General features: G+C 35.8%; 1 long non-coding RNA gene across 1 annotated transcript; it reads right to left on the reverse strand.

Annotated features, from left to right (window-relative positions):
• Positions 1-5,760: 5,760 nt before the first annotated feature.
• On the reverse strand, positions 5,761-13,949 carry LOC126356010 (uncharacterized). The gene is made up of 2 exons (XR_007565562.1): positions 12,646-13,949; positions 5,761-5,870 (listed from the first exon to the last, which is right to left on the reverse strand). It is a non-coding gene; the product is annotated as an uncharacterized LOC126356010 (long non-coding RNA).
• Between the last annotated feature and the right edge of the window lie 1,153 nt (positions 13,950-15,102).

The raw sequence follows: 15,102 nt of genomic DNA on the forward strand, positions 1-15,102 counted from the left end.
GATTACACAGAGATTAAAAATTTAGCATACCTCGCTCTACCCTCATCAAATGACTGAAGTAAAACTTTGATGTGTAATAACAGGAGAAGAAATACTAGTTGTTGTTTAAAGTTGCAAATGACTTCACTTCTTGGTGTGTTGAAAATCAAATAGTTTTACGGTTAAAAAGGTAGTTGCATTAACACTTTAGTAGGTCTGTTATAGTAAAGTATGTTATAGTATAGTATGTCAAAATTAATTTCCCTTCAAATTATAACATCCATCATACCTTTCCTCTATGAGGACAATATAACTTAACTTCTCAGTTTTCAAGCCACATCAATTTGAATAAAACACATGAGCTTTTAGTGACTATTTCCACCTGTCAGGTGTAAAAGCCACAGACTGCCGGGCCTAGTATATAGTTTTCTGCTTACACTGACACAATTGCTGGCTCTGGCACCAGTCAGGGAGAGCTGAAACAAAGCATGTATGGAAGGCGACTTGGGTAGCTCATAGCAGCCCTAGCTCGCCTCGGGCCCAAATGACACCATGTGCCTTGAATGGGAGCAATACATTTGAATCTGCCACTTCTGCCTCCCTACAAGTGTCAAGCATCTGTTTGAAAAAACATAAAGATGGATGAAACTGCAACTGCCACCTCCCTACAAGTGTAAATAATCCATTTGAAAGAAAGATGGATGCTTGATGCTAGTAGGGAGGTGGGACTGGCAGTTTCAAACAAGGTGCCAGCTCCCTCATGACACCTGTCATCACCAGGTCACAAGGCGGGCCGAAGTTGCTACAAGCTGCCCAACTCGCCTTCCATGCACATGTCGTTTTGGCCTTGGCTGTTTAGTGCCGAAGACTGAAATTGTGCTTGTATAAACAGAAAACTGTACCAGCCACAGCAGTCAGTGGTTTTTAGTCCTGGTGAGTATAGTGAAGATAGCCATCGAACTGTCGTGGCTTGAAAACTGAGAAGACAATATTCAGACATGCCACCACAAAATATTCCAAGGACACATCTTACCTTGACATAATTTCATTGTAAGTTAGAGACACCCACTTTTTCATAGCAATTATTAAAATATTCTCTTCTTGGCACAAAAATACCTTGTGCATGATGCAATACTTGGAAATACTATGTAACAACAGGTGTTTTGGCTTTTTATTTATGAAGTGTTGGAAGTTATCTTGAGTGGTTCTTGCTTTTTAATGTTTACCTCATCATAGATATGCTACCCTATTTCACTGTAATGCAAGCCTTGGAACACAATTATGCTTTATATATTTTTAAACCATTGTTTTATTGTTCACAGCACTGTTAACTGCAAGTATTTCAAATAAAATGTTTTATTTTACTTTTATCCTTATTTTGAGTTTATGTTATCTATTAGTTTTCAACACGAGTAAGATAATTTAATAACCAAGACTGTGTTAAAGGCTGCTGTATCCTAGCTAAATAACAGATAATACATGCAAAAACAACCACAGTTATGAGTTTCATTATTATTCCCACTGCACAGACCGTCTGTAACTTTGCACAGACACAGGAATACCATTAAATCATCATCTAATGTCACACATGTGCTATTGATTTTGCAACTGTGGAAGAAAATCCTAAGTACAAATATGCATGTTTCATAGTTAATAATTTCATATACTGAAAGTAAGTAAAATAACACTGTTTTTGTACTTTTCGTGGCAGGGTAACTCTTTCACACATGCAATCGCACATACTTTAGCTGCATTAAGGAAGAAAATTATCTTGAACAGCAAAAGTACCAAAGAAACTCTAAATCTGTTGATATATTTATGAGAAATTAACTAAAATGAGATGTACCCTCAGAATAATAATGAAGTCAACTTAGTTTATCATACAGGTAATCAATGTTATTATTATATTTTCCACGTCTTATGTGATTGGACACACATGCCTGGAGAGTCACTGAGTATGAGAATGCATAATTTCTGCATCGGTGAGCAATTATTATTTATCTAAAATATATTTAGCTCTATATGATGAAAGTCCTCAGCCGAAACATTTATCTGATAAAAAAATATCAAACTACAATCTTTGCCTTTCATGGGTGGCATTCTACTGTCATGAATGACAAAAATTTTTGTTTAAGTTTCAATTCAGAGAACAGTTTTAATCTGCCAGGTTACTTTGTAGCAGCAAAAAGCAGACTTCCCCCCCCCCCTCCCCCCTTCCCCCCCCCCCCTCCAGATATAACCAAAACCTTCAACACAGTAAAGCATATGTTCATCAAACAGGCTGTCACTTTTGGAGAAGAATTTAATCATGCAGCAATCAATTGGAACAAGTGCAATTTTCTAAGTGGAGGGCATGACAAGACATCCTGTGAAATAATACTAAATGCTTTCTCTGAAAACCATTTCGACCAAATAGTTCAGAGGCCATTGTATATATTAGGTCATGTAGCAACAGACCTGACCTCTTCAAGGACATCAGTGTCTAAACTGATATCAGTGACTATGATGCCATTGTACACCAATGAACAAAGGACAAATAAAACTAGTAGGCAGACTGTAATGTTCTGTAAGCCAGGCAGTCACATCACATGTCAGATAGGAACTCAGAACATTTAGCTCTGGCAAGGAGTATGTAGGGGTACTGTGGTTCACATTTAAAGGAACAGTTGACTAAGCACTGGATATTATGCATCTATGCCCATGATGGGACAGACTTTATATTTTACAGTCACTGTAAAGAAACTTCTGAAGAAAAAGTTACTACTGTGTAATAGGTGTGAAACGAAACAAACATTATGTGGCCAGAACTCTCCAAACAGCTGTATTTAAACCAACTTTTTAAGGCACTACTGGTTTCATGGCTTGTAGCTATGTCATCAGGTGCATATAAACATTAAAATATATACAGAGCATGGCAGAGTATGTAGAAAAGTCAGTCTTCTTAGTTAAAACCATAAAGTTCTTACAACAGACAGTCGAATAAAAAGTATAGTAAGCATGTTTATATGCAGAGGTTTTCACCGTACAGCTTTTTATTAATTAACTATCCAACCTGTGAACATTATAGTTCTAACTGAGGAGGTAGGCCCTTTTATATTGTCATGTTTTGTACCACATTTTATTGTTTATATTCACCTGATGATGTGGCTACAAGGTATGAAACTAGCCACAAAATGTACCACCACAGCTGTGTATACTCAAACTACAGAATTATTTGTGGTTGAACAAACAGCTATAGACAGAGAGATTCTGAATGAAACTTTGGCTGTAAAGAGACTGCATGAAGTCTTCAGTGACTACCACAGCAGAATCTTATTGAAAGATCTCTCATAAACCCCAAACAAATGCTGGCCATGTGGAATAGCTGTCTGTGGCACCAAAGTTAGTGTCCAAACACTCAAGGATGATGCAGTAACCAAAATTGAGGGTTGCAAACCAAAAACGTAAATACTGAATTCTGTTTTCAAGGTTCTTTTATGATGGAAAATACTTAACTACTGCCCAGGGTTAATTCCCTCACCTTTGCAAAGATGAATGATACAGATACTGCCATCAATAGCCATGAGAAACAGTTGAAATTGATAAAATGAGACAAGGCTTGAAGATGTGGTGTAATCCCTGTTAGATTCAATACAAAATTTTCAGATGAGTTAGCTCTAGTTTTAACCACAAGATACTGCAGATCACTCAGATGAGAACTTGTGACTAGTAGCTGGAAGAAAGCATAGGCCCTGCCCACATACGAGAGTGGTAGCATAAGGGATCCAACTCATTGGTATCCATCTGTTGTAGAAGCCTAGAGCAGATTCTGAGCTCAAACATAAACATAAACAGAATTACACACTCCATGTCAGCCAACATGGATTCTGAAAACATCTGTTACACAAAACATCCTGAAGGCCGTGGAATCAAAACAGTCATGTGAATGCAGTATTTCTCAACTTCTGAAAAGCTTCTGATACAGTACCACACCAACATTTATTAACAGAACTGTGATTGTGTGGGGTATCAAGCAAAATCTGTGACTGGAATGAGCATGTCATGGCAGGACGTTTGCAGCATGTCATCTTGGATTTGTACTTCCACAAATATATGTGGCACTTGGGCAACAAACATTCAGTAACACATGAACAAACTGCTTCAGCGAAACAAACGTAAATACTAGCAAAAATAATCATTTACAGTCACTAGAAACCTGCACTACTACCAACATACACAATGTATCATACATATAATTGCAGGAAATAGAAAGTTCACAGTTCTTTTTGAAATAATACTGATTTCTGTAACAGATAAAAAGGGGGCATGGCAGCATATATGACTGTAACTTTAAAATTTGATATATATAGGTCGTTTTTCATTTGAAATCTATAACCTGAAGATTAGATGGGTAGATCACATAACTAATGAGGAGGTATTGAATAGGATTGGGGAGAAGTTTGTGGCACAACTTGACTACAAGAAGGGATCGGTTGGTAGGATATGTTCTGAGGCATCAAGGGATCACCAGATTAGTATTGGAGGGCAGCGTGGAGGGTAAAAATAGTAGAGGGAGATCAAGAGATGAATACACTAAGCAGATTCAAAATGATGTAGGTTGCTGTAGGTACTGGGAGATGAAGAAGCTTGCACAGGATAGAGTAGCATGGAGAGCTTATAAAGCTACTTGTTCGTCGAGCAGCTTTATATTTATAAACTTAACTTTTGGGGGTTCATTTTTAGATGAAGAAATCGGAGAATTCTTCACACTTCACATTATTTATTTACAGGCGTCACTTGTACAGACTCTCCAGCCGAAAACATCACAAACAACTGACTGACTCTGACCTCGCATCATCTCTGCTTATATAGAATTTTAACAATCACTCACAAAATATTGCATTATTAATTCTGAAGAATTTCAAAGTTACAATTAAAATGTACAAAATGTTTGCGAACAGACATTACACCCGAATAAGGAAAAATTAACAATATTAGTTGACGTAATTTTTGTAGTGTCATCACTAGGTTTAAATATTAAAAATCGATATGGTTCTAATTACAATAATGTCTTTTGTGAATTTTGAGTTATTTAATTAATTACAGTTCGGTTTCAGATACTAACATTTAATGACATCACAAATTCTGCTTTCTATCAGACTGTATACAAGGAAGTTACAAATACGCCCTGAAATACGAAAAATCTGAACATTGTGTGATGCAAACAATTGGAGAGTTAATCAAAATGTGTTTACAAAGTACATTAATTTCAAAATAGGATATAAAATGAATAACAAGTACGAATACATTGCTTGGTAATCACTTAAAAAGCTGTTCCTCAAGATAATGAAGCTTTTTCTATACTAATACATTTCTTGTTCCAAATGATCGTAATTAGTGGCTCTGACCACTTATACCAATACTTCTACAGTATCTTATTATCCGTTACTTTACATTTCTTAGCTCACCCTGCTGATGAATCATTTAATTTGGCATTTATTATGTAATTCCGTTAATGACGACAATAAGTCTTTTCACAACGAATACAGAATATTACTAGTAAATGCGACAGACTGATATATAAATACACATAGGTACACATACAAATCCCTAGGGCACTGTATTGTCCAATAACTACACAGTTACATATCAAAAAACAGTTGGTATCAGTCATTTCAGTTAACCCACGGGTCGGGCTGTATTGTTATACACCCCCCCAGCCACTCTTACAAGTGTAACTTGTATGAATGGCTGCTAAATACCCTCCAAAATAGAATTTCTTTTTTTCTTAGCTGTTACTCCAGTCACTGGTGCATGTTGCATATCTTAATGAATTGGCAGCTCACAATCATCCGTCCCAATGCGCTGTCCATCTTGTGTCTGCAGCCCCTCTGCTTCTGGCAGTCTCTACACTGCAATAGCACAGTCCACTATTAGTTTTTCAGTTTCTTCATTTTTTTTCAGGTCAGGTAAGGATCTTTGATACAGTTCTCTAGGTAGGAACAGGGATGAACTCATTTCGCAAGGTACTCGTGCAGGTTACAATTAAGGTCACATCAGGTATAAATGTATCAAAATCATTAACATACTATCCTACACTATTAGTATATTTATAGACAAAATCACACAAAATTAAGCATCTCTAAACTGTAAGGATTTAGCTATATACAACTTAAAGTTAATGAACAAAAATGAATTATTTATGTATCCTTTCTTTTTTTGATTAATATTTCAGCATAATACACTATACAGCATATTAAATGTCCCAGATATCCTTTAGCTCTTTATCATATCAAACACAAACTCACTGATTGTTCATTAGCACACCACCTTGTAATGACAAACTTACTCATTTTTCACAGTACAACTTGTCCATTTAGTAACACGTGTACATCCTTAACATTGTCCATTTGTATATCTCATTGGCAAACTAACAAAATCATGACCAAGCCTATAATCTTCAAAGAACCACCCACAAATCAAATACATACTCTACAGACCATAACCACAATGACCTCCATTATCTTATATCCCCTTGGATTCTATTCTGTAATGAAAATGCTAACAGTAATTTATTTACAATATTACATAACATAGAGTACACACACACATATGGATCTGGAAAAGTTTTACACCACATATTAATCAGGAATTATAGTAATAACTATTGCCTGAAATGCTTAAAGAATTATTAGTCATTAGTCAAGGGAGGATTCAAATTTTATACACAGTTAAATTTATTTACTTATTTTCAAACAATGTCACTCAATAATCATATGACATACAAAAAAACTTATACTAAAAGAATGGCTAGTATTTTCAGTGAGAGATAACTTCGTTATAGGTTTATAGATGAGTAAAAGATGTATCATCCGAAAACGAAAAGAAGAAAATAGAATGCTACATAGCTCGGAGACCTAGTGCTCGGCACGCACTTGATACAGGATGTATCCTCCTGAGGGCTTTTACATTATCTTATTTTTTCTTGGTATTTGACACTTGTTTATAAGGTTTCAGTTCAGTTATGTTACGTAAACCAAATAGTCTTCCTGACTTTGGGTACACTAATCTATATGCATTTGGGTGTGGCATAGACTGAATTTTGAATGGGCCAATATAGATGTCAAAGAATTTCTTTAATTCATTGCTTATCGCTTTGGATTTTTCATGTGTTTTCACCAGGACCAGATCATCAATTTTAAAATTTGTAGGTTTCAACTTCTTGTCATGTTTGTTTTTTCTTAGTTTCCCCTGTTGTTCCATTACTTTCTTGACTATTTCTTCTCTTTCCTGTGGACTCATAGCTTTACATGCTGGGAATTCAATTAATTCGTTGATCAGATTTGGCGGTTTCTTATGATACAGTATTTCATATGGGCAGAACCCAGTAGACGAATGTTGTAAGCTGTTCAGTATATCTTCAAAGCTGTCTACGTACTCTATCCAACTCACATGATTTTTGTTGCAATAAGTTCTAAATAATCTCCCTATTTCTCTCATGTAACGTTCAGCCGGATTGCTGGACGGGTGATACGCAGAGATCAGAATATGGTTTATGTTCTCATCCTCCACAAATGTTTTCCAAATTTTAGAAGTAAATTGTGCTCCATTGTCAGAGAGCATGCTCTTTGGTTTTCCCACCTTTGTGAAATAGTCTCTTCTAATTTTCAAAATGATGTTCTTACTTGTTGCTTTCTTCAATGGATATAGTTTAATGAATTTTGAAAAAAGATCCACCATGACAAATATGTAACAAAATCCTCCTTTAGCCTTAGGCAATGATCCATAAAGGTCAACTGCTACAAGTTGTAGTTGTTCCTTTGGCAAGATGTTTTGCATATATCCTCTGCAAGTTTGATTGCTAACTTTTACTCTCTGACACCTGTCACATGTAGATATTTGCTTTCTCACTCTCCTAGCAATGTTGTAGAAGTACACATTTTCTTGAATCTTTTGGATACATTTCAGTGTCCCACAATGCCCGAAACTTTCATGTACATACTTTATCAACACTTCAATATACTGTTCTGGCCAACACAATCTCCAAGTGTCACTGTCTGCACTGTATCTTCTGAATAGTATACCCTTATGCACTTTGTAATACTGCTCTACTTTCTCATATCCTCTTTTACCTAGATAACTTTTAACTAACTTCCAGTTGGAATCATGGTTTTGATATCTACGGATGTCATTACAAATTTTCCTGATTTCATTCTCATCTTTCACCCCTTTTAGATACATAATCCGAAACTCCCTTTCACACTCATCACTGTTATTTTCACCTTCTCCTCCCATTGGCAACCTTGATAGAGCATCTGCGATTTGATTTTCTTCACCTTTTATATATTTTACTGTATAGTCGAACTGCTGGAGGAATAGTGCCCACCTGGTTATCCTGCTGTGATGCAAAGTACACTCTTGTATGTAGATCAAAGCCTTATGGTCTGTGTATACTACCACTTGATGTCCTAATAGGTAATTCTTGAACTTGATGAAAGCCCAATAGACTGCTAACAATTCTTTTTCGGTGACAGTGTATGACTTCTCATGTTTCTGTAAAGTTCTACTGGCAAAAGCTATTGACCTGTGCTCCGTCACACCATCTACAATCTTTTCTTGGAACAAATGAGCTCCCAGTCCATAGTCACTGCTGTCGGTCATGATACAAAATGGTTCTGTAAGGTCAGGTCTGTATAACATTTTACTGTTGCACATCTGTTTCTTGATGTTGTCGAATGCTTCCTGACAATCCTTGTCCCATACCCAAATGGTGTTCTTCTTCTTCAACAAGTTGTTCAAACACGGTACATTTAAAGCTTGATTGCTGACAAACTTCCGGTAGTAGCCACAAATTCCATAGAATGATTTAAGTTGTTTCTTAGTCTTGGGTGCAGGAAATTTTGCAATGGCTTCAAGTTTTTCTTCATCAGGTAAGATTCCTTCTTCTGATATGGTATGGCCTAAAAATTTGAGCTGTTTAACTCCGAATTTGCACTTCTCTAGTTTTAATGACATGCCTCCCTGTCTTAATTTGTAACACACTTCACCCAACAAATGTATATGTTCTTCCCAACTTTTTCCTGTTACAAGTATGTCATCAACATAAAGGATTAGTTTTCTTAACAGTTCTTTTCCTAGAACAAAATCCAATGCTCGAATAAATTCTGCAATTGATACATTAAGGCCAAATGGTACAACACAATAGCAATAACATCTTCCTCTATATAAAAACGCAGTATATTTTCTAGACTGAATCTCTAATGGTATCTGATGGAAACCAGCTGTTAAGTCTAAGCTAGACATGTACTTCATATGTTCAAACTTATGTAATAACTCATCTATATTTTCAGGGTGATCAGTTTCCCTCTCAAGGTATTTGTTTAAATGTCTTGAATCGAGCACAAGTCTTACTCCACCATCACGTTTGGAAACCACCACCAACGGGTTATTGTATGCACTATTACATCTTTCAATTACTCTCCACTCTTCCATCTTTTGTAGTTCTTCCTCCACAGCTTTTCTTTTTGAAATGGGTACTCCATAGGGTTTGATGAAAAATGGTTCGTGAGGTTTTAGTTTAAGTCTACATTCATAGTTCTTCACTTTCCCAGGTTTCTCATTAAACACATCTTTGTATTCCCACAACAAACTGCCTAGTCGATCTGTCTGTTCTTCATTTAAATTACCAGCTTCTTTTAGTTTGGTGGCCACTAATTCAGCATACTTGTCTTCACTGCAGTCTTCTTCATTGTCTTCCTTGTTAATGTCGATCTTCTCATCTGTACAAATCACTCTTCTAATCTGAAAATTATTCTCTAGGCAATTTTGGATAATTAGTTCAGTCACATGTGTTCCATCTGCCTTTGGCTTGGTGAGCTTTAACTTTTTGTTATTCCAGTCAAAATCTGCATTTACTCCTTGTATCCAATTCATTCCAAACAAAATATTCTCATTGAGATCAGGTACTACAAAGCATCCTTGGTTATACTGTACATCATTAATAGTGAAAGATATTAAGGCTTGCCTGTTTACAACTTTGCTGTGCCTACCAGTTGCTCCCTTAATTTTGATTCCAATAACAGGATATTCTTCAAAGTCATCACTATGTCTTATCTGGTCTCTAAATTTTTCAGAAATAGCACAGACAGGACTACCCGTGTCTAAGAGGCAAAGTCCTTCATAATTTGCAACTTTTATACGTATATACGGGCAACCTAAAACTTTTTCCTTCTTACTGTCCTCATTTTCATCCAACAGATCTTCTTCAATATCTCTAAAGTCCAAGTAATTTGTACCATTTTTGCCTGTACAATTTCTCTTACTTGTCTGAATTTTACTTAATGCTATATCAGATGATTGCTTGATGTCACGTCTGTCCTTAACACACTGTCTGTTTTTCCCGGAACTGATCCCACTGTAAGCCTGTTGATTGGTTCTACCTTGCCAGTTGGAATGCAATTCTTCACAAATAATCTTGATGACCCTTTTTATTCTGTCACTGTCACTATAATCCTTGTAAGTATCCCATAACATTTCTAGCATCTCATCTACATTATGATGGCTCTCTGCATGTTCCTTATCTGATGATACCTTCCCAGTTTTCATTGGCACAATCTGATCTTCATATTCTTCACAAATACTACTGATATCATCTTCTTCACTACTAATTAAATCTTCTTTAACCTCCAAATACACCATGTCATCTAATTCTTCCTCACATTCATCATTACTTCCAACACTTTCACTATCAATATTACTACATATGCTATCATTTCCAACACTGAACACTTCTACAACATCTTTACTATGACCATCAGAATTGTTGACATGTACACTAGTACAGGTATCATCACTTAAGTGCTTAACAGGGATAGGTTCTTCTTTCATTAATTTACTTAATCCAAACTCATCAAGATTACTATCAGAACCAACATTTTCCTTGCAAACTTCATTACCACACTGATTATATAGACTTGAAATAGTTTCTTCCTCTAACGGAACTTCCTCAACATTCTTACAGATGCTATTACTTCTATCTACAACACTTTCATTCATACATTTCCAGAGTTTACTGTTAAACTGCAATTTGCCAATTTGATGCACTCGTCTTACATTAGTACTGTCACTTCCACTCCAACATCTTCGATTATTCTGTCTTCTGTAATTATTTTCGGTGTCTCTAGACCAGTGGTGTTTAGCCTGATTTCGGTACACATTTCTTGCCCCAAACTGACAGGCTCCCAATGAGGCATCTGTCAGTTTAAATTGCCTTGTCCTGATTGGTGATTATCAAATTGTCTGTTATTATTTTCCCAAGGTCTCTCCCTGCTATTGTGCCCTCTGTTTCCATCCCCATTACTATGGTTGATCCATCTGTTATCACTATTATTACTCCTGCCTTGATTCCTGCTTTGGTTCCACCCCCCAGTTGGTTGATTGCCAAATCTGCCATTGTTTAACCTCTCATTTCTCTCAAAAGCTCTATCCAACTTATCTACATACCTCAAGAACTGATCTACAGAATCATCTGGTCCATAAATCAACTCCCACTGTACTCTTTTTGGTAGTCTTCTTTTTAATGCATCTATTTGTATTAGTTCATCAAAAGGTTTGTCGAGGTGTACTAATTTCCTCAACTGACTTTCACAAAAACACTTCAAGCTACCATCACTTTCCCTATACATTCGACCATTCAAAAACTCACTTTTAATCCTAGCTTGCTCAGAATCTGACCAGAACTTATTTAAAAACTTTCTTTCAAATTCATTATATGACATGGTAGAATTAACATTCTGATTTGCCCACGAGATTGCTTCTCCATCCAAAAATCGTTTAACAAATTTAATTTTTACATTATCTGTCATGTCATTACTAAAATTATCCTGACAATGCTGTAAAAAATCGACTGGATGCAATTTCCCATCTCCTGGAAAGCATTTTAAAGGTATGCCACCCCATACACAATTAAAATTGCTAACAAAATTTCTTTGGGCTACACCTTCTTGTAACTCTACAACTTTCTTACTTAAACCTACAACATTATTTTTACACAAATCTATTTTTTCATCACACTTTAGATCTACATTACTTATTTGATTGGAAATTTCTGCAAATTTTAACTCTGAATTCTTTTTATTGGATTCAAGCTTTTCTTCTAAGATTCTCTTAGTCTGAACAACCTCTACTTTCAGTTTTGAATTTTCTACTTCTACATGCTTATCTAGTTTTTTGAACCTTTCCTCATTTTTGGACAACTCTTGTGTGAAATTAGTTTCTAATACATCAACCAGTTCTTCCACTGCTCCTACACGAGTATTGAGTTCACCCTGCCCTGTCTCGACAGTCATTTTTAGTGCTGCCAAACCATCCTGGATTTCCCTTATCTTACTAGTATCCTGCCTAATCTGTCCCATCTGTTTCTTCGCTTCTTTCATATGTTGCATTAATAACATTAACAGATCGTCTCCGCCTACTCTTCCCTGTGCAATTGGAGTACTTGTGGCGACATTTTCACTGGAACCCTCTCCACCAAAACCTCGATCTACACTTAGTTCACTGATACTCGATCCTAGGTCCGAAGTGTTTTCAATTGATTCACCGCCTACACACTTTTTATCAGCCATAGTAAAATCTTTTCCTCACAAAAACAAAAAAAAAACACAAATTAATTAAAAAAAAAACTGTTACTCATCTGAATTCCAGCGGTGCAGTCCGAGAATTTGGTCCATTATCATCAGATCAGTTGTTATGATTTACGATCTCCCCATGCAGGTGATGATTTTCTTTGTATTTCTTTTCCACACCAACTCTTCTCATGCAGCAACATCCACTCGTTCTGTGCGTCCATAAACACAAAAATTTCTTCACAATTTATGTTTAGTATTCGTCTTGCGGTCACCTGAAACAATTACTTTTTAAAAACAGTTCCGATTTCAATCATCAAATCCCAGCTCACACCACCACTTATAAAGCTACTTGTTCGTCGAGCAGCTTTATATTTATAAACTTAACTTTTGGGGGTTCATTTTTAGATGAAGAAATCGGAGAATTCTTCACACTTCACATTATTTATTTACAGGCGTCACTTGTACAGACTCTCCAGCCGAAAACATCACAAACAACTGACTGACTCTGACCTCGCATCATCTCTGCTTATATAGAATTTTAACAATCACTCACAAAATATTGCATTATTAATTCTGAAGAATTTCAAAGTTACAATTAAAATGTACAAAATGTTTGCGAACAGACATTACACCCGAATAAGGAAAAATTAACAATATTAGTTGACGTAATTTTTGTAGTGTCATCACTAGGTTTAAATATTAAAAATCGATATGGTTCTAATTACAATAATGTCTTTTGTGAATTTTGAGTTATTTAATTAATTACAGTTCGGTTTCAGATACTAACATTTAATGACATCACAAATTCTGCTTTCTATCAGACTGTATACAAGGAAGTTACAAATACGCCCTGAAATACGAAAAATCTGAACATTGTGTGATGCAAACAATTGGAGAGTTAATCAAAATGTGTTTACAAAGTACATTAATTTCAAAATAGGATATAAAATGAATAACAAGTACGAATACATTGCTTGGTAATCACTTAAAAAGCTGTTTCTCAAGATAATGAAGCTTTTTCTATACTAATACATTTCTTGTTCCAAATGATCGTAATTAGTGGCTCTGACCACTTATACCAATACTTCTACAGTATCTTATTATCCGTTACTTTACATTTCTTAGCTCACCCTGCTGATGAATCATTTAATTTGGCATTTATTATGTAATTCCGTTAATGACGACAATAAGTCTTTTCACAACGAATACAGAATATTACTAGTAAATGCGACAGACTGATATATAAATACACATAGGTACACATACAAATCCCTAGGGCACTGTATTGTCCAATAACTACACAGTTACATATCAAAAAACAGTTGGTATCAGTCATTTCAGTTAACCCACGGGTCGGGCTGTATTGTTATAAGCTGCATCAAACAGGTTCAGGACTGAAGACCGCAACAACAATGTATATATCAATGTAATCATGAAAGACTATAGAATTTAATAAAGTCATAAAAAAATTTGATTTTTCCACCATTTATAAGTACCCTGTATCCTTAAGGGGAGACTCCAGAGGTATACTTCAGCTCCCCTCATATTGCTCCTGTTGGGACTGTGAAGACAAGATTAGACCAGTTACAGTGCACACACAGCATTTATGTAGTTATTTTTCCCATGTTCCATAGGTGATTAGAATGGAAAGAAATCTACATCATACAATGCTAAGTACCCTCTTCTGTACCCTTCATAGTGCTTTGTAGAATGTTGTTGTAAATGGAGAAGCACTACTGTAGTGTGAACATTTCAATCTCAACAGACTACTTTAGATGTGCAGTAGATCATAACCCATCTGAGCAAAAGTTTGTAGTCACCTATTAATGGACATTAACATGGGTTGTGCCCACCCTTCATTTTTATGATGGCTTGAACTCAGTTGGGGACACTTTCAATGATATGATTGATTGTGTATGGGGAAATGGCAGCCCTTCCTCCCTCAAGAGCTGAAACCACAAAAGGTAGTGAATTATTTATTTATCCGACACAATTATGGTCTATTATTTGTGAAGCTAAAACAGGCCATAGCACTAGCCTTTTTGTGGATAATAATACATCTACATATTAATTATTTATTCCTAGTATATATTTTAAATATTTATATTGCCACTACAAAACTATAATGAAACCTCTTAATCAGTTATCCAGCTACTAATATTAGTGTCAGTACTACTGATTCTGTTCTATTTCTGTTCATTTTAGTAGGGTGATTTTAAAATGTAGAGGGTTGTTTCTCCTATTGGACATGCCCTCATATTATCCTGGTCAACAGACCTCAGCATTCTTCCATAGTGCAGGGATCCTTCCTTGCATCGGACACTCACTGAACAGTTTACACAAGTGGCTATCTAATTGTCATATAAGGCTAGTACTATTTTGACAGGGATCCCATCTGGTTTTGGAGATTTTTTTCTTTTCATTCTTAAAACTATTTGTCTGATTTCTTATTGTGTGAAGGCGCTTTTTATTTCTGTAGTCTTCCCTTAACCTATGCTGATCTTCTGTCTCTCCTCTT

The sequence above is a fragment of the Schistocerca gregaria genome, chromosome 3 (assembly GCF_023897955.1).
Source record: "Schistocerca gregaria isolate iqSchGreg1 chromosome 3, iqSchGreg1.2, whole genome shotgun sequence".
NCBI lineage: Eukaryota > Metazoa > Arthropoda > Insecta > Orthoptera > Acrididae > Schistocerca > Schistocerca gregaria.